Source organism: Macrobrachium nipponense, chromosome 35 (genome assembly GCF_015104395.2).
Source record: "Macrobrachium nipponense isolate FS-2020 chromosome 35, ASM1510439v2, whole genome shotgun sequence".
NCBI lineage: Eukaryota > Metazoa > Arthropoda > Malacostraca > Decapoda > Palaemonidae > Macrobrachium > Macrobrachium nipponense.
This window is the reverse complement of record NC_061096.1, coordinates 59,355,891-59,376,925: the sequence shown is the minus strand read 5'-3', so window position 1 is coordinate 59,376,925 and position 21,035 is coordinate 59,355,891. Positions and strand designations below refer to the sequence as shown.

Below are 21,035 nucleotides of genomic sequence, written 5' to 3'. Positions count from 1 at the left end.
CGCTTAGGACGCCTGAAATGAGGCGCAAAGCGCCTGGGGCACCTGAATCAAAACTCAAAGCGCCTGAAACGAGGCGCAAGGCTCCTGAAGCGCCTGAAATGAGGCGCAAAGCGCCTGAAGTTGCTGAAGCCAGGCGCTCTAGACGTAAAGAGCCTGAGCCTACTGCCAAGCGTCGGGCGCCTGAATCTCATTTCAGGCGCCTCGCTCCTGAAGCGCCTAATATCTATCAAGTGACAAGTAGGCGCAAGGACGGACCAGGCTTCAGGCGCTATGAATAGGAAGCATTATCGGAGTTTGAGGCGGACTTGGAGGCTCCTCTTTGGGATTTTTCTCAGGATCAGTTTTCGCCTGACAGGGTCTCTAGATGTCGCACAGGTGGCCGTAGCCCCTGTCAGGAGGGGCGTGATTCTGGGAAAATGGAGAGACATTCAAGGACTTCTGATAGGGACGAGAGTTGTCGCACAGGCGGCCGTCTTCCTTGTCAGGAGGGTCTTGGTGTAATCAAAGACAAAGGGCAACATCGGCCTTCACCTGGCAGGGACTCAAGACGTCGCACAGGCGGCCGTAGCCCTTGTCAGGTTGCAGTCGGTGTTGCTACGAGCCCTTCACCTTCCCGAGAGAGGAGTCCTCCTCCAGTTGCACACTCATCTCCAAATATAACGCATCACAATTTAGAAGATGTCTCGAACTCTGAAGAAAATAAGGGGGCAGGTCTTTCAGACTATAAGACCTTGACAGCCCTCTTATTAAAAGAATTTGGAGAGTCTCTGAGCCCTGCTGCCCCTCCTTCACGGTCTTTATTTTCGAGTAAGAAGACTACAAAGTCTTCCTCTTTTTTGAAGATGCAACTGACCATCTCAATGAAGAGGGCTTTGCAGCTTTTCGGAAAATTGGCTTAAAACCAAGGAGGAGGCGGGAAAGACTGTGTTTACCTGTCCCCCTTCCAGGCTATCGGGAAGGAGAGGGATTTGGTACAACACGGGAAAATCAATGGGACTTGCTCTTCCCTCCTCTGCTGAAGCGGACTTCTCGACCTTGGTGGACTCGGCAAGGAGACATGCTCTTCCATCGGCCAAAACGAACTGGACAATGTCTGAAACGGACCATCTCCTCAAGGGAATATTCCATGTCTTGGAAGTTTTTAACTTCCTAGATGGTCCCATTGGGGCTTTGGCCAAGAAGAAGCAAGGACCTCAGTTTTAGAACCAGAAGTCTTGCATAGTGTCCTTGCCTGTATGGACAAGGCGGTGCAGGATGGATCGGCTGAAGTGGCATCCCTTTTCGGGGCAGGAGTACTAAAGAAGAGGTCTGTCTATAGTTCTTTTTTAACTGAGGCAGTCTCTCCAGTACAGAGGGCTTCTCTTTTATACGCCCTCTGTCTAAGCAGTTGTTTCCTTCTCAGTTAGTGAGGGATATTTCCCACTCTCTTACTGAGAAGGCAACACAAGATTTGCTGGTGCAATCTGCAAAGAAACCTAGACCAGCTGTTCCTGTCACGAAGAGGGAGCCAAGAACTGCCCAACAGCCCTTTTGAGGCAGCACTTCAAACCGAGCCCCAAGGAAGAGAGGAGGGGAAAAAAGAGGAAGATCTTCTATCAGAGTCCCGAAAAAGAATCCGAAATGAGGTTCCAGTCCTCCAAGCACCAGTAGGGGACAGACTTCTGAAATTTTCAGAAGCATGGGCTTCAAGAAAAGCAGATGCTTGGTCCCTACAAGTTCTAAAGAAAGGATACCTCATCCCCTTCAGGAACAGACCTCCATTGACGACGACACCGAGGGAGCAGTCAGCGAGGTGCAAAGATCCTGTAAAAAGAGATGCCCTTCTCGGGTTAGTACAGCAGATGTTGGAGAAGGAGGCCATCGAGAGAGTACAGGATCCACACTCTCGGGGCTTTTACAACCGCCTCTTTTGGGTGCCAAAAGCCTCGGGAGGGTGGAGGCCGGTCCTGGACGTGAGTGCATTGAACCGCTTCGTGGTGAAGACAAGTTCTCCATGGAGACCTCCAATTCGGTCCTCGCTGCTCTCGTCAGGAGATTGGATGGTCTCCTCGACCTTCAGGATGCTTACTTTCACGTCCCCTGCATCAGTCGTCGAGGAAATATCTTCGATTCATGGTGCAGGGAAGAATTTATCAATTCAGGGCTTTGTGCTTCGGCCTCTCGACAGCTCCTCAGGTGTTTACGGCGTTGATGAGGAACGTAGCAAGATGGCTACATTTGAAGGGGGTGAGAATATCGCTTTACTTGGACGACTGGCTCATAAGAGCACAGTCAAAACAACAGTGTTTTGGAGGACTTGGAGATAACTCTGGAGTTAGTCAGATCTCTTGGATTGCTCGTGAACCTCTCGGGAAATCTCAGACGATCCCCAGCCAGAACATCGTCTATCTGGGGATTCAGATGGGTTCTTGGGGTTTTCGAGCATATCCATCCCAAGAAAGGATTGCGAAAGGGGTGGAAAAGATCTCGGCCTTCCTAGAGAAAGAACGAAGCTCAGTGAGGGAATGGCTCAGTCTTCTGGGCACCCTTTCGTCGCTAGAGCAGTTCGTTTCTCTGGGGAGGCTGCACATGAGACCCTTGCAGTTCCATCTAAGGAGAAGTTGGAACAGGAAGACAGGAGAACTGACGGATACCTTTCCCATAGACGAAAGCATCAAATACCACTTGCGATGGTGGTTAGAACCTCTAAGAGAGAACGAGGGAGTGTCCTTGTCTCTTCAGAACCCTCACCTAGTGTTGTTCTCCGATGCCTCGGAGACGGGATGGGGAGCAACACTAGGGACGGAGGTGTCAGGCATCTGGATGGAAGAACAGAAGACCTGGCATATAAATGCAAAAGAGCTCATAGCCGTACATCTGGCATTGAGACATTTCGAGAACGAAGTCAAAGGTGTGGTGGTCCAGGTCAACTCGGACAACACCACGGCTCTGGCATATATCAGAAAACAGGGGGGGACACACTCTTTCTTCCTTTACGAGCTGGCAAGGGATCTGTTGGTCTGGACGAAGGAACGAGGGATAGTGCTCCTGACGAGGTTCATTCAAGGAGGGAGAAATATAAGGGCGGATAGATTGAGCAGAAAGAACCAGGTCCTTCCAACAGAATGGACCCTTCATTCACAAGTCTGCCAGCAACTATGGTCTCTTTGGGCGAAGCCTCAAGTAGACCTATTTGCAACGTTCCTCTCCAGAAGGATGGAGAACTTTTGCTCGTTGGGGGACGATCCCAGAGCCCTGTCAGTCGATGCCATGCTCATGAACTGGACGGGCATAGATACTTATGTTTTTCCCCCATTCAAGATGCTGGGGGAAGTAATGAGGAAGTTCGTGTCCTCGGAAGGAATGAGGATGACGTTGATCGCTCCCTATTGGCCTGCAAGAGAATGGTTCACAGAGGTACAGGAATGGATAGTGGACTTCCCCAGATCTCTTCCCGAAAGGACAGATCTGCTCAAACAACCCCACTTCGAGAGGTACCACAAAAACATCCACGCTCTCTCCCTGACTGCCTTTCGACTATCGAAAGACTGGTCAGAGCAAGAGGCTTTTCTCGCAAAGCTGCAAAAGCAATTGTGAGAGCAAGAAGATCCTCAACCATGCGGATATACCAATCGAAGTGGGAAGTTTTCCGTAGATGGTACAAGGCGAAGAAGCTGTCCTCCTCCGATACCTCTGTGACCGAAATTGCTGATTTTCTTTTATATTTGCATGAAGAATCTCAGTTAGCAGTGTCAACCATTAAAGGATATAGGAGCATGTTGTCTGCTAAGTTCAGGAATAGAGGCCTGAACATAGAGAATGACAAAGATCTTCATGATTTAATTAGATCATTTGAGACAAAGAAATCAAGAACTTTGCTCACCCCTAGTTGGAACCTAGATGTGGTCCTCAGATATCTTATGTCAGAGAGATTCAAGACTCCTGATAAAGCGTCTTTCAGAGACATAACAAGAAAATGTATTTCCTATAGCTCTCGCTACTGCAAAAAGAGTAAGTGAGTTGCAAGCTCTAGACTCAAGAGTGGGTTTTAAGGGAGACTCGGCAGTATTGTCTTTCAGGCCTTTGTTTTTAGCGAAAAACGAAAATCCCTCAAGACCTTGGCCTAGAACGTTTGAAGTAAAAGGGCTTTCTCAATTAGTGGGAAATGAAATTGAAAGAGCATTATGTCCTGTTAGAGCTTTGAAGTTTTACTTGCAAAAGAAGAAACAGTTGCAAGGTTGCAATCAAAGCCTCTGGTGTGCTGTTAAAGACAGACCCAAGAAGACCAATGTCAATAAATGCATTAGCTTTTTTTGTTAAAAATGTAATAACTGAAGCTCTCATGAACTGTGATAGTGATTCATTTAAGACATTAAGGGTTAAAGCACACGAGGTACGTGCAGTTGCTACATCGTTATCGTTCAACAAGAACATGTCGATGAAGAACATCTTAGCAGCTACGTATTGGAGGTGCAACTCGGTGTTTGCCTCACATTACTTAAGAGATGTAAGAATAACATACGAGAAATGCTTCTCTCTGGGACCGTATGTATCAGCGGATACAGTGCTGGGGAAAGGAGATACGACTGATCCTTAAATTTGTTTTTTATCCTTATATTTGGTATAGTGTGATTTTAAAATAATTTGGTGTTGAGTTTTTTAGGTTTTGTTTGAAAGGCGTTTGGGGATAACGCCTTTCAATCGTAAATACTAATCCACGGTTAGGATCGGGTGATCGGGATCAGTGTTGTACTCCTTTGTATGCCAATAGGCATGGTATATTGTCATGTAAGTGGATAGGACCAGTGACAAATTGCCATCAGGTTCTGTCGAGTAAGTGGATAAGACCCCATTGACAGTCCTTTCAAGAGTTCTCAGCCATAGGTCACACCCTCGCTGAAGCTTTTGAGGCGAAGCAGACTTCTAAGCATAAGCTATGAAATCTTCCGCCTAAACAGGTAGGAACCAGGGTATTGTTAATTTAACTTTTATTACCTACAACATATGTTGTTTACCTGTCAAATCAGTAACTAGCTGTCTCTTACCCTCCGCCAAAGGTGCCAATCAGCTAAGTATCTATCTGACAGGGAAGTTGAATGTATGAAAATTATATTGTTATTGTACAATAAAGTTTCATACATACTTACCTGGCAGATATATACGATTGTATGGCCCACCCAGCCTCCCCTCAGGAGACAGGTGGAAGAGAAAATCTGTTTCAAGAATGGTAATGGTTCCTACCTGTAGTGTGTGCCGCAAAATTTGAATTTTTGTCGGGGACGATGGAGTCTATAGCTAAGTATATATCTGCCTGGTAATTATGTATGAAACTTTATTGTAACAATAACAATATCATTTTTTTGTATTATTACATAATTACATAATGTTAGAATATGTAGAGAGAGTCAACATTTTTTGAGTGGAGATTTTATCTGTATCATCATTTATATATTCATTGTTTTCTAAGTTTGATGATACTGCAATTAGTGAATGTAAAAAACTGTACCAGTTGCAGGTACAATTGAAATAGACTATACTAGACTATACTTACTGTCTCGTTTGAGATATTTTAGAGGAATTGCTGCAAATAAGATCAAAAGTTTTTTTGTCATGTCCAAACGTATGGTATGATCTTTATAAATGACTTTAATATCTAGTATAATACAGCTCCTTTTATGTTTCCCCTCATTTATTTTTGGCAGAGTGTGCTTTAAAACTGACCTTGTATTTTATTTAATTTCCAATGTGACTTTTAGGCATTTCCTTAAGTACAGTAGGATATTAAATGAAGCCCTGTCACATTTCCCTGCCCTACCTGTAATTGTTTGATTAACCAGAGTTGTTTTTCTCAGACTCAAGAGTTTGAGACCAGCGCCCCAGTGAAAAAAATTACTTCACCAAGAAATCATGTAAGCCGCGTGCCATCGGTAATTGACGACTGAAAATTTTTCGTTGTAATTCTAGTATATTGCTCCGCTCATTTGCATTAAAGCATTTTGTTAATTCTGTAGTTCCACAATTAATCTTAATATCTTGTAGACTTAGCATTAGATTTCTTTAGGCACATGTAACAACATTCACTTACGAAACCATCTGTATTTGTTGCAAACTAGCATATTGAGAATTTGCACATTATTATTTCTTCAGCAGTTTGTGGTGCTGGCAGTGGCCTCAAATTCCTGTCTGAATGAGTTTCTGGTTTTCCTAATATTTAATTTTATTTCTAGAAATTTCCTTTCTTAACACTCAACCATACATCCTTGAAATTTCTGGTACTTTTTAATTTCTCTCGTTATTGTTTTCTTAGGTTATTTTCTTATTTCTTCACCTTATGCTTTGATAAGGAGCATGTGAAACCAGAACATTTTGCATCTTGTGGAGATTTTTGCAGCCTTTCAGCAATAAACATTGCAAATACCTCAGCATGTTTAAAGTGCACTGAAATCATGCAAGACAAGTACTGTATATATGCAAGTACAAAAATCTTTGTTTTATATCACTCTGATCACAAGAATTTTGGCTGTGGTATATGATGCATTCTAGTTATCATCAGGTTTTTTTTATATATATATGTAAGATAATATGTCTTTTCCACCACCATATTACCAAGAGAGAGAAAGAAAGGGTGTACAACAAGTCCAGTATTTTGTAACTTACGTAAAGATGCCTATGGTCATTATTTTGTTTTTTAACCTGGTGGCACACCTCCTCTATAATTTATAGCAAACATCAAGATTTGACCCATTCTCTAGAATTAATCAACTTTCACTGATATAAGCATCAACCCTACTTGGCCTTTTGTTCATGCCAAGTGGGTAAAACTACTGCAGTTGGCTATTTTTTTCGTTAAGCTGCAGTATTTGAAGCAACTCATTTTGCTGATATATCTCTGAAATTGATGATAAGTAAATTAATATTTCAAAATGAATGATAATTACAATATACAGATTATTATAGGCTATTAATTATTTTGTATGCAATTGCTGTACACCATAAGCTGTGTGTGTGTGTCAGCTTCAGAGTACTGTATCAGGTAGGCAATGTGTGAGTCTTCGTTACCTAACAGTAGGGGAGACACCCTCCCACCCAAACTCTCCGTTAAGTTCAGGTGCCAATATTAGTTACCTTACTTTTTGCATTTTTCGCTGGTCTGTTCCTTCTTTTAAAAATGTTTGTCTTATAACTATCCTTTCCTTTATGTATTTTCATATCAGAAGGGATGAGGAACTGGGAGTTAGAAAAGAAGTTTAAAATTAAGTAGCAAGATAAGACCCATAGGAATGCCCAAGAAATCATTGCATAACAGCATAAATGAAGAACTAGACCAGATGGAATTTCAGTTCAAAAAGTAAGAAGGAAGAGTGGAAAAAAACTTAAATCCCCATAATTCTCACAAAGGAAAATGCCGACAAAAATACTTGTTAACAAAAATATTGAGGATGGTGCATTAAAAAAAAGAAATGTATGTATACAAAGGTTGAGGAAAAAGAAGTTAAAATATATGGTGCTGTAGTGTAAAATTGATATGAATTGCATAGTGTGTATTTTTATTGTAATCTGATTTGAAAATTTACTTTGGAGTTGAGACTTCCAAACTATAAAAGATTAAATTAACCACTTTTGACTTTCAAGTCTATCTTTTCTGGCAAACACAAACAACATAGGTATATTTGGGATTTCCTTGCCTGTCAAGATATTTTATGAACAGATTATAATTATAGTTTGCTTTTATTCTGTGATTAATTATTTTTCCCTGTTGACAGTGCTTTCCAGAATATAGTTTAATTTTTCTCATTCCTTACATTTTAGACTTTGGTTAGTGTAGGAGGGCAAGAGGAAAGTAGCTCTAACGATAAGGCAGGAGCTTCACGTCCCTCGAGCGGAGCCAAAATCAAGCCACAGAATGCTCAGCAAGCTCATACTGACATAGCAAAGAAGCATAAACATCCAACAAACAGGGTAAGTATTTATTAGCATTTCCTACTTGTAAGTCTATTGTTTAACCCAATCTGTAATTAGTTTTACTTTAATATGTCATTTTTTCACTTTTAGAGTAGTTCAACTAACAAGGCCAATGTGTTACATTTCTTTACTCATAAGGCTCACCTGTAGGATTTGTTCTTTAATGGAATGTGAAAGTAGAGTAAGTTGAAGTTAAAGATGTATGGCTAGATGGGAAAAGATAAGAGTTGAATTGAATATAGAATTTGGGCTGAAACAGAAATTGACAGTAAAAAGTTTGAAAGGTGTAAACAGGAGGAAAACCTCACAGTGACACTGAATCAATTGTTAGAAGAGGGTGAAAAGTAAGATGGAAGAAAAAGAATATAAAACGGAGGTACAGTAAAAGGAATGAAAGTGGTTGGAGCTATGGGCTGAAGGGACACTGCATGAACCTTAAGTCAATGCTTACAGTGCACTGCATGAGGTGACTGACGACTCTAACCCCCTTACCCCCTTGGGGTGGGCGGGGGGCGGGGGGAGATCAGAGGAAATGGGATTTAAAGTAAAGACAGAAAGCACTGCACTTCAGCAGGGTCCCATAAGGATGCTGCAAAGAACCGTTAACACCACCTAAGTTTGCCTCCTGTGGTAATTTTTCCAGTGTGTACCTTTTCATTTAAATTTCATGTTAAATAACTATATCAGGGATAGATCTATGGTCTAGGTCTGTAGGCGGTGAAATTTTAGCTGGCTTTGTATTAGTGTTGTTTTTCCAATTTACATTAACCCTACAAATGCCAGATAGTAAATTGTCATATTCTGTGAACTTTCAACTAGGAAGGAGGTAGTAACAGCCATTCAGTACTTTAAAGTAACCAAGGAGCCATATTTAGGGATAGCCTGTTTGTCTCATAGAAAAATTTTGCCATAAAATCCTTATTCCAACTAAAAAAATTTTGTGATTGAAATTGCCTATTGGGTTTCAGGGATCACAACTCAGCTCATAGACTATGATGCGAAGAAAGTTGTTTGAATGATTAGATAATCAAGCACTAAGTGATCGTATGTTCATGTACACCTTTGACTCATAATTAAACAGAAAGAGCTGAGTAATTCATTTTCCTGTTTCGGTAACAAAAGCAGTAAGAGCTAACCAGCTTGTCAAGTTTGGCAATTTAATTAATTATTTTTTTTTTTTTTTTTTTGTTTTTTTTTTTTTCATTAGCTAATATGTAATTTTTTTGCTGATTACTAAGCCTTTGCAGTCATGACTTGGACCTTTTTTTTTTCAGCCAAAATTACTTCCACGAGCTGGGTTTTGAGTTTTAAAAAATTCAGTTCAGAGTTTAGTTTTTTTTGCTGGACAATTTCTTATTATATTTGAAGTAATGTATTACCATCTGCACATTGGTCACACTCATTTGACTCGTTTTTATTTGATATAAGTTGTAATTTTTAAAAAATATGATCCAATATCTTTAAGAACAAACCCTTTGGACCAGCCTTATATGAGTAAAGAATGATATCTTAACTGCATGGTTTTTTATTACTTTATTATTAATGATAATGTACTATGGAGGAGACAGAAAGACCTGCTTAGTAAATATTTTTTAATACAGTATAATAAACAATCTAGAATCTTGAGATTCAAGAGCTATTGCTGCCTTGTAAGAAGAAATATAAGAGAAGATTATTCTAGAGACCACTATGCAGTTTTGCTCTCCTTGCAGACCTTTTGACCAAGCATTCATTTTCATTTTGTATACATCTACCATAAAGGTTTGTTTTGGGTCAAAATTACTGATACCTGACTAATGATGCTGGTCTAGCACAAAACCATATATCAGCTTCTCTAACCCAACCGATAATGCAGTTTTCCAGTAACACCTAATCTGAAGTGAACCTGTCCCAGCTACCAAAGGAATTGTTTCCTATCAGTTCTAAGAGTTTAAGAGTTAGGCCCTTCCACAACTATTTCATATGAATGTCCAGTCTATGCTTTGTGTCCAAACAGTGAATTGCTAAAGCTTTATTCCTTTATTACAAAGAAAAAAAAAAGTTAATGGAATACAAAAGTACTGAATATAAAAAAGGCTAGTTCTGGAAGTGGATTTAAGTAACTATCCCCACAGTGTTTGGGAACAAACTTTTTGTAACTTGGAGAGGATCAGCGTGGTTTATACCCTACTGAAGACTGCCTTTAGGTGTAATGTGTACTGTTTCTGCGGTAGACCAGCAATTTAACCATTTTGATAATCTTTTAAATGTGTTACAGAATTCTGTAATAAATATATTTTTTTAAAATCTACTTTAAAAAATGTTTATCTATCTATCTCATCTCTATCTATCTATATATATATATATATATTATATATTATATATATATATATATAATATATATATATATATATGTGTGTGTGTGTGTGTGTGACGGTACTTACTTTCTTTGCACAGATCTAAGGTAACGTGTGCCGACACTGGAGGCTATACTTTGGAGAATTAGGCTTATATAAATTTTTCTTATCTTGCTCAATGTTCTTAATCTGGGATTCGTTAAAATAGGGTTCAAATTTTGGATGAGAAATTAAATTGATATATCCATACAAATTACGTTTATTCTTCGTTAGGGATTTCATACAAATGGTTTTTTCCACCTTCTGAGTTACTGGGCTCTTGGACTGAATAAAACTTAATTGGCGCTTGTCGCAATTAACGAGTCTATAGGCACGAGGGAAATTTACTGAGTATTGATTGTCACTTTCACTGTCTTTTGATTGCTTCGCCACCACACACTTTGCACTGTCTGTTCTTCTTCTGGGGATTCTTCTGTCTTTCTCTGTTTTCACTGCCATGCACTGCAGTTCTCCCCTCAGGCTCCCCGGTTGTTCTCTCTCTTGGCTTCTCTGTTCCCCTTTTTTCTCTGCTTCCTTTTCTGCCTGCTCTCTCTCTCTGTCTCGCCTTTTTGTTCAGTTGAAATCTCCTTAGCCCCGCCTTTGGATTTTGGATTCTGACTGGGTGTGGCATTTTCTGAAAGACTTTTTGTGTCTTAGTGGCTATTAACTTCATACGAGACCGCCTTCCTGTCAGGTCTTCTACAGTAATTCGTAGGCTTTGAATTGTATACGCCTCCTTCTTCATGTCCTGGCTTCTTAGGGGGGGGGTATCCCTTGGTAACCTCATAGGTCATTCGTTGATACCCCTTTTGGGCTGTCTTATGACCAACACTCATGGCTTTTGATTCGTCGATACTAGTGGCCTACCTTTGGGAGGGGTGGAGCTTTTAAGAATTTGGTACTTCCCTCTTTCTAACAACAGGTCATAGAATTCCTTTTTAACGTATGCCAGATGGCTCTCTCTGACCTGTTCACGAAAGGAACGGCGATTAGTCATAGGCGCTAATGAGAGTAGTTTCCAATTTCTCGAATATGCCTGGTTGATATCGCTCGTCGCCCATAATCTCTTGTTGGTCACTAATCGCTGGTACGGACAGAGGTTTTTGGGGGAGATGAAAACAGATGTCTAATGGCTAAAAGCCTAATGTTTTGAGTAACAAAATCCCTTCGCAAAGAAAAGTCATTATCATTATTCCTTTTCCTTGTGAAAACTCTTTTTCTTCTCTTATTATCCGTTTCGTGCCTTTTTGGTCTTAAGTATTATTAAGTTATTGCCTTTTGTAATGACGACACTGTGCCACACTATTACAGTCTCGGCGGCGTACCAATCGCTGACTCCGACAGCGTTAAACTAAGCTGAAGCAAATATTATACCTACAAGAGGACTCCTAACTTATGCTTCTTGGAAATCATATTGAAACTTAACTCAAAAACATCAAAGGTGAATGTAAGCATGAGCAAATCCTTGATTAAGTAATGTTAAGGGCAACAATCAAAATTGAATGTAAACATGAATAATTCTTGAGCAAGTAACATTCAGAGAAACATTAAAAAACTGAATATGAATATGAACAAATACTTGATTAATAATAAAGGAACCATCAAACTGAATTCAAATATGAGTAAATCACATTAAGAAACGTGAAACTGAATGCAAACACAAATAAATCACCAAAAAAACAAGAAAACTGAAAGTTAAACATATATAAGCCCTTAAGTCACAAAAGTTATATAAATGCATGGTAGAAGCAAAACATAATGGTAACTATCCAAGTTTACAGTACATGATTGGTTCGAGTCCTCAGTCCTATTCTATCTAGGTGGATATCGTCTTTTCTTTATGGAAAATAAATTTCGTTTTTTTGTTGACGACACTTGATGGCTTCTTGTTTGCTGCGACCTGCTGCTTAGAGACAAGTCCTGGGAGAAAATATCCTTGTGTATTTGTATGCAATAACAGTGTGTCCTTGACTTCCTACTGAGATTGTGTATTGTGTTTATGCAAAATTTCATTGAACATTCTACTGTAATTTTCTGAGTAACCTTGTACTTAAACTATATAACTTCACTGCTTGATACTAAAACAAAATTGGCAACTCGGTTAAAGGAACCGGTTAGTGGTTAATACTTGTAGGTTTCTTCTACTGTGACAACAATTAGTAAGCTTTCACCAATCAATATCTTGTTAGTAAGTTTTGAACAACTACTATCTTGTTAATGAGTCTTCATCAATTAACTTCTTATTAGTAAGTTTTCATCGATCAACATCTAATGGATTTGAACAAAGTAAGTGTATTAATTACCCCTTCAAAATCTTAGTCATTTCTGAAATGAATTCCCTTATCTTAAAATCTCTTAATGTCTATCTTAACCCGTCTTATTTATTCTTTTACTTCTAAGAATGTTCTTATGGAACGATTAAACTTAATATACGTCTTGAAATTCTTATACTGCGCAGAACTGTTTCTTACATACCCAAATATTTCCCTTCAAGTCAAAATTAATTTGAAGTTAGTGCACATAACTCAAAAAAATTGCTACAAACCGACTAATTAAAGTAAGAATTGTAACAATAAAAGATTATTCCTAAGTCGAACCGATGGAGGTAAACTTAGCAATAAAGAAAATCAAATAAATACATGGGAATAATGGATGATGAATTAATGGGTTTGTTCTTCTGTTTCACTGAAAAGTGACTCTTCTATTTCTTAGGTTATATCTAATTCCTTCTTCTGGAATTTCTTCTGACGTCTCTGTCATTTCGAATTCTTCGACTTCTTTGGTTCTCTTGACCTTGTCCTTGTTTATCCAAAATTCTTCTTCTTCTAATGATTCAGCATATGTGGAAGGCATTTGGTTATTCATTTTCTTAACCTTTATCTTAGTTTCTTGTACGTCTACGACCTTGTATGGTCCTGTGAATTTTTGTGGCTAACTTATAATTAATACCACTTCTTACTTCTTCTTAATATAGACTTCATCCCCTTTCTTGTAGTCTACAGGCCTTAATCCTTCTTGATGCTTCTCTATCATATTCTGCTGGGCTTCTTCTAGATTCTTGTGCAATTGCTTGTGTATTACTTTAAAGTTTCCGATTCTTATCTTCATGATATCTTCAGAGTAATTAGGCTGTATTGCTGATTCAGCCATGCATAAGGTAATCTGGGTTCAAATCCCATCAAAGCTTTTATGAGAGTTGCACGAATACTCGTTATGATGCCTTGCATTTAATGATAATTGGACTAAAGGTAAATTGACGTCCCAGTCAGGATCCTGTCCTACTGTGTGACGCAATACGTCTAAAACCTTCCTGTATTCCTTTCTACTAAGCCATTACTAGCTGGGTGATACGGCTGTATCGCTACCTTTTCTACCTTAAAGGCGTTACAAATTTCTTGAACTAATGAGTTGTTGAACTCGGGTCCCCATTATCATAATGATAGCTGTGGGGCAGAATATCTGCAAAATATCTTATCGAAGAGAGCGATTGCACAATCCTTGGCACTTTTACTAGTTAGTGGTACCAACTCTGTATATCTCGTGAGCGCGTCGATACATACTAGTATATTCTTATTCCCTTTACTCGTGGTATGAAGATTAGTGATAAGGTCAATAGATACTCTTTCGAAAGGAGTCTGTGGGATAGGATATTTCCCTAGTGGTACTTCCTTGTCTGTTCTTCCCTTGTAGCTGTTGCATATATTGCAGCTCTTCACATAATTACTAACATCCTTGTGAATTCCCTTCCAATGGAAAGTTCTTTGAATTAATCTAATTGTCTCATCCCTTCCTGGGTGAGCTCTCATGTCATCGTCGTGCATTAGCTCAATGACCTTGTTTCTTAGACTCTTAGGTACTAACCTTTTGTGCAGTACACCTAGAAAATAATTGACCAAAATGGGTCCATATTCGTGACACATCCAAATTAATACGCCATCTATGTCCGTTAGTGCATCTGTGGGACATCCAAACCTTCTACCTAGTTCGGTTAATTCTTGTTGGCTGTGTTTTCTTTCGTTTCTAACGTATTTGAACAGTTCCCTTATATGCTCATCTCTTTCTTGTTCCCTTATGAAATTTTGCCGGAAAGCTCCTCTGTATAATGCATGGTGAGTACATTTACGTCATTGCACATTGTTTCATTCTTTTCTTCTTCTTGACTTATCATATTTATACTATCATCTTGTGATACATATCTTGATAATGCATCTGCTACCTTATTCGTCTTCCCAGGGACATATTTCACCTCTATATCATCAATCTGGGCTGTCATGAACCAACGGGCTCTTCGTCCAGAAAAATTAGGGTTCTTTAGCATTTCTACTGCAGCTGAATGATCCGTGAACACGGTTATCTTGTAACCAAAAATGATATATCTGAAATGCTTTAAAGCGTCTATTATAGCTAGAGACTCGAGGTCTGTTACTGAGTAGTTCACTTCTGAGGGCTTTAATTTCCTACTGTAATAAGCTATGGCATTATACTTGTTATCTTGTCTTTGCATTAAACATGCTCCTATACCAATGTGGCTTGCGTCCGTGGCTAAAAAGAATTCTTTGCCAAAGTCTGGGAAGCTAAGTACTGGGGGATGTGTTAATCTTTCTTTCAATTCATCGAATGCTTCTTGCTGCTTGTCTGTCCATCAAAAATGATACGTGTTTCCTTTAAAACGTTCAGTTAGTGGTGCGGATATGACTGCAAAGTTCCCTATGCAACTTGCGGTAAAAAACCTGCTAAACCTAAGAATGACTTTACGTCCTTCTTGCACTGAGGTGTAGGATCCTTCCTTAATTGACTTAATCTTTAAGTCGTTTACTTCTAACGCCCTTTTTTCACTTAGTGTATGCCCAAGGTAGTCTATTTTCCTTTTAAGGAAGTTACACTTCTTTAATTTAAGCTTCAGGTTGGCTTTTCTTAGTCTCTTTAGGACTTCTCTGACTAAGTCTATGTGTTCCTCTATAGTATCTGTTGCTATTACCAAATCATCTATGTAACAGTGTACGTCCTTGCCTAGTAAACTCGCCCAAATTTTATCCATTAATCTTACAAAAGTTACCGGGACTTGACTTTAGACCAAATGGCATTCTTACATACTGGTATCTGCCGTTACTAGTGGAAAAAGCATTCAGTTTGGTTTACTTTCTTCGTCTAGAGGGATTTGCAAGAATCCCTGCAATAATCTATTGTGGTGAAGTATCTCTTGGACCCTATAGTGGCGATAAGATCTCGCATTGACGGCATTGATAAGGATCATTTTCAGTAATTTGGTTCAATTTTCTGAAATCCACAACTATTCTATAAGTTTTGTCCCTTTTAGGAACTAGCAAAAGTGGAAAGGACCATGGGGATTTAGATGGTTCTATTATTCCTTGCCTATTCATTCTTTGTACTTCTCTTTCAATGATCTCCTTCTGGGAATGTGCTACTCTGTAGGCTGGTATGTAAATTGGCTTTGTGTTTGATGGAATGTCTATCTTGTGCGTTATTTCGCGTGTATTTTTCCCAAGGTGTCGCCGTCAAGAGCGACTATATCATTATATTCGCACAGTAGTCTATGAATTCTTCTCTAACATGGTTTTTCCTTAATGTCCTTTAAATGAAATCCTATCTTAGCTCTTCTCAGTTTTATGTCCTGAGCATAATTTTCATTTCCTTTCTACAATTGCTGCTACCGTTTCCCTTTCTAACAACTCGTATAGGTGTGGATATACTTCTGCTAGGCCTATCTCTGTACCTGGTGTTAACTTAACCTTTCCTCCTCTGTTATTGGTAATCTGTAACGCTATTTTGCCCTGTCTGACTTCATGTAAACTAGAAGAATAATGTATTCCGTTTACTTGCGACTTTTCAGTAAGCGGTGAGAATTTCCTTCCCTTCAAAAAATCGGATTTACTTGTACATTCTACCCACGTTACTTTCTCCTGGTTTAAGTCTTAAGTTCCCTCTCTAACTTTAAATAAGTGCATTGATTTGATTCTAAGAGGTTAATGATCTGTTGTGAACTCGTGGTGCATTCTGGATATCTTCCCTCTGTTCTTATCCTTCTTTAAGTATACCTTTCAGTGTGGGATTCTCTGTAGTTCTGGGTTCTTTTTAATTGACTTGCATATTGGTATTCTCGAAATCTCACGACCGTTTTCAATCACTAGTTGTTCTCTAGGGGCATCAATGCTTATCCCTTGTCTAGCCATAGTTGGATAACCTATCAGCAAATGAGCAAAGCTAATTTTATATCTCTGGCTACCAGAACCTTTTCTCTTAGGGCAATTCTTCCTAGCCTAAATGGAAAATCTAACTGTCCCAATTACCTGGATATCATTACCCTGGACGTCTGTAATTCTAATTCTACCGCTGGATTCAAACTTAGTGAGAAAAAGTACAATCGATACACCTTTTCTGACATTATATTCTTAGGACTACCTGTATCAAAGAATGTAATAATAGGTTTCTCTAGACCGACATGTGCGGGAAATAATGGTCTATAATTATATTCATTCCCTACATCACTTTGCTAACCTGTGTAGCTGGGCTTAGCCTTGACATTCCGGACGTTCTCTCTGTTATAGAGGAAGATTCATTGTACCAGTAAGCAGAAAATTTCCCATTGCGTCGTCTGACATTGACTGAACTGGTTGATAACCTATGCTTGCTGTTTGATTAGCATATATTTGGGACGGAATCCCTATTTCCTCTAACTGGGGGAGATTGACTATTGTTTCTACTTCTGCCTCTCGACTGAGATCTACCTCTAGGAGTTTGAAAACAAATTTATTTCTGCATTCTCGAGCACTATGTCCTGTTCTCTTATGGAAAGGACAGAAGGCCATCCCTCGGCAGTCACTGGCATAATGTCCTCTCTTCTGACAGTTATAACACGTGACTGTCGAAAATCCTCCTTGAGAAGATTTACCTGGCATCTTATTCTGATTTCTGGATGGTGTCCTTAGATCTATTTGGACCCCTTTCTTTTGTCCTATAGCGACTAAAGGTCTGTATATAGGATTCCCTTCAGGTCTTCTACCTAGGATTTTTGTTTCCTCCTCTTCAATCTCTGCTACAATCATCGGATGTCTCCCACTTACACGAGTCATCCTTGCAATAACTTCCGTTGGCAGGCTTCCAATCATTATTGCTAGTCTAAATATTTTTTTAACATGACTCATTAGCATTTTTTGCTTGCCTCCTTCTACTCTATCCAACCTGTGATTCCATGAAGTTACCCCATTCATTCATATTGTTGTACAACTGAGCTAAACTCTTGATACCGTCTTTCGTCTAACTTAAATTGACGACAACTATCCTTGCCAAGCTAGTAACTGGATCTCTTTCACCAAAATGTGGAATAAACCTTCCTAAAATACCGTTTCAGTTTCTTCCCAATTCTTAAGATCTCGGTAAGTCTCGGAGTGGACGTAGCGTTCTAAGTCTCCTCCGGCTTCCAAATCAAGATAACTCTTGGCTTCAATAAGCTTTTCTTCTCTATCTGTCCCCGTTATGCTATCTAGGCGTGTTTCCACTTGCTCTATCCAGTTCTCTAAGTTACAGGCTAACTGACCATCCTTTCTTCCGCAAAATTTAGCTATGTGATTAATCACATGTCCCTTTTTTTGTGTTCCCATTACTGCTGCGTTCGAATTCGCGGACTGTGTAACCTTCGCATGGTTAATTTCTTGTTTGACTTCTCGTGAGCACAGGCGTTCTTACGTTCTATAAGGAGTCGGTCTCCCTTGACCATCGACTCGTTAATGGAAATTTTCCCTTAAGTACTGAGTATCATTAAAAGTATCAAAGTTATGACAGTAATTCCAAAAAGGAAATGATAATAACAATAAATTATTTTTACTAAAGTATTCGATTACCCCAAAAAAATTAAAACGAATTTTCCCCAGAAATATTCTCAAAGTCTTACGTTATCGGTAAGCGATTCTTAAAACAAACAACAACAAAAACCCTCTTAACAGTACTGTAAAACAACGATACTGAACTGACCGTAAAGTGTACGCTAACGAGAGACCTCCCGTGAATTACCCTTGTTATCCTAAACAAACAAAATAAAAACAAGTCAAACCATTCACTCGACGTAAACGAATAAAAGTAAAAAGTAAATACTAAACAAAAAAAAAAAACAAATCAAAGTATAAGAAATCACAAAAAACAACAAAATCACAAAAAAAATAACAAAAAATGACACAATCAAAATTCAAATTAAAATTTAAAGTTATTGGTTAGTAAATACAAATGTTCGGGAAAAGGCCTTAGTAGCTGATTAGTTATAATTAGTAAAATGAGGAAATATCGTTAGTTTCGTTTGCAAAAAAAAAACCAAAAAAAGTTCAGTGAAAATCTTTTAATCTCGCAATACCAGAAATTGTCTAACTGAATGTTAATCGCGTATTTACTTTTGATCAAAGTTTAATGTTATGTAAGTGTGGGAATATTATTTTGGACTTAACTTCCTTCGTCGTCTTCGACACCCGGGTTTACGTCTGACAGCTTGCGTTCGCCTACCAGCGCGTTGAATGATGTGTGGTTCCCCCTCTCCTCTCTTCTCTCTTCTCTTCGGGAAAGGGGACCTCTCTCTCTCTCTCTTCTTCCTCTCAGAGCAGGATTGCGTTGACGGATGCGTTTTCGGGATTGTTGTTTCTTTTCCTCTTGATATTTTCTTTACGCTTTCGATATCTTGTTCTTCTAGTGGAAGTTCTTTCACTGTTCTTCGGAGTGGAGTTTTTCTTTCGCAAAGTGTGGGTGGCTTTTTTTGGAGCGCTTTTATTGTTACAACTCGGTAACTGTCTGTATTTGGGGAAGCACTGGTAACTGTCTTAGAGGAGAACTTTCTTTTTCGAGTGGCGTGAATGGATTGAAATCTCTTATTGCCGACATTGTTCGTATCACGTCGCTCTGCCACCAATTAATCTTGTTACTATATCAATCTTTATCTCATCGTATCCCATCGCTCTGCCACCAATATTCTGTGACGGTACTTACTTTTCTTTGCACAGATCTAAGGTAACGTGTGCCGACACTGGAGGCTATACTTTGGAGAATTAGGCTTATATAAATTCTTCTTATCTTGCTCAATGTTCTTAATCTGGGATTCGTTAAAAGGGTTCAAATTTTGGATGAGAAATTAAATTGATATATCCATACAAATTACGTTTTATTCTTCGTTAGGGATTCTTACAATGGTTTTTTCCACCTTCTGAGTTACTGGGCTCTTGGACTGATAAAACTTAATTGGCACTTGTCGCAATTACGAGTCTATAGGCAACGAGGGAAATTTACTGAGTATTGATTGTCACTTTCACTGTCTTTGATTGCTTCGCACACCACACTTTTGCACCTGTTCTTCTTCTGGGGATTCTTCTGTCTTTCTCTGTTTTTCACGCCATGCCACTGCAGTTGCTCCCCTCGGTCGGCGGTTTGTTCTCTGCTCTTGGCTCTCTGTTCCCCTTTTTATTTCTCTGCTTCCTTTTTCTGCCTGCTCTCTCTCTGTCTCGCCTTTTTGTTCAGTTTGAAATCTCCTTAGCCCCGCCTTTTTGATTTTTGGAGATTCTGACTGCGTGTGGCATTTTCTGAAAGACTTTTTGTGTCTTAGTGGCTACTAACTTCATACGAGACCGCCTTCCTGTCAGGTCTTCTACAGTAATTCGTAGGCTTTGAATTTGTATACGCCTCCTTCTTCATGTCCTGGCTTCTTAGGGGCGTATCCCTTGGTAACCTCATAGGTCATTCGTTGATACCCCTTTTGGGCTGTCTTATGACCAACACTCATGGCTTTTGATTCGTCGATACTAGAGGCCTACCTTTGGGTAGGGTGGAGCTTTTAAGAATTTGGTACTTCCCTCTTTCTAACAACAGGTCATAGAATTCCTTTTTCCTTTTTAACGTATGCCAGATGGCTCTCTCTGACCTGTTCACGAAAGGAACGGCGATTAGTCATAGGCGCTAATGAGAGTAGTTTCCAATTTCTCGAATATGCCTGGTAGATATCGCTCGTCGCCCATAATCTCTTGTTGGTCCACTAATCGCTGGTACGGACAGAGGCTTTTTGGGGAGATGAAAAACCAGATGTCTAATGGCTAAAAGCCTAATGTTTTGAGTAACAAAATCCCTTCGCAAAGAAAAGTGCATTATCTTATTCCCTTTTCCTTGTGAAAATCTTTTTCTTCTCTTATTATCCGTTTCGTGCCTTTTTTCTTAAGTATTATTAAGTTATTGCCTTTTGTAATGACGACACTGTGCCCGCACTATTCATATATATATATATATATATATATATATATATATATATATATATATATATATATATATATATATATATATTGGCAGTTTACCAAGAAAATGAATGCTTTGTTTGTGTAGTTTTTAGCACTTATTGTGCACTTTTGTGCAAGTTAATGTATTTACAAAACTTTTTTTTTAAGCAGATAACTTGTTATTTTTCCTTTATTCTTCAGGAGCCAAAAGCAAAGCAAGAATCAAGGTTTCTGATCAGTTTTCTGCATTATTTGGCGAGCCTATTAAGAAAATTGCAGACCAGCGGAAAGTCAGTAAAGAAAAGCCAAAAGAAAAAGATAAAGAGAAAGAGAAATCCCTTGACAAGCCCAGAAAAGACACAGGCGCCAAAGTCCAGTGATAAACAAAACCAAAGGAAAAAACTGAAAACTGAAAAGATTTCATCATCATCTCCTCAACGCAATCTCTCGTCACTCAGTCAGG

The 21,035-nt window shown here is 39.0% G+C and overlaps 1 protein-coding gene across 1 annotated transcript in view; it reads right to left on the bottom strand.

Moving 5' to 3' along the window:
* The window catches only part of LOC135208376 (serine/arginine repetitive matrix protein 2-like), a 90,617-nt gene that overhangs the window by 38,136 nt on the left and 31,446 nt on the right, over positions 1-21,035 (bottom strand). The gene's annotated exons all lie outside the window — the stretch shown is intronic.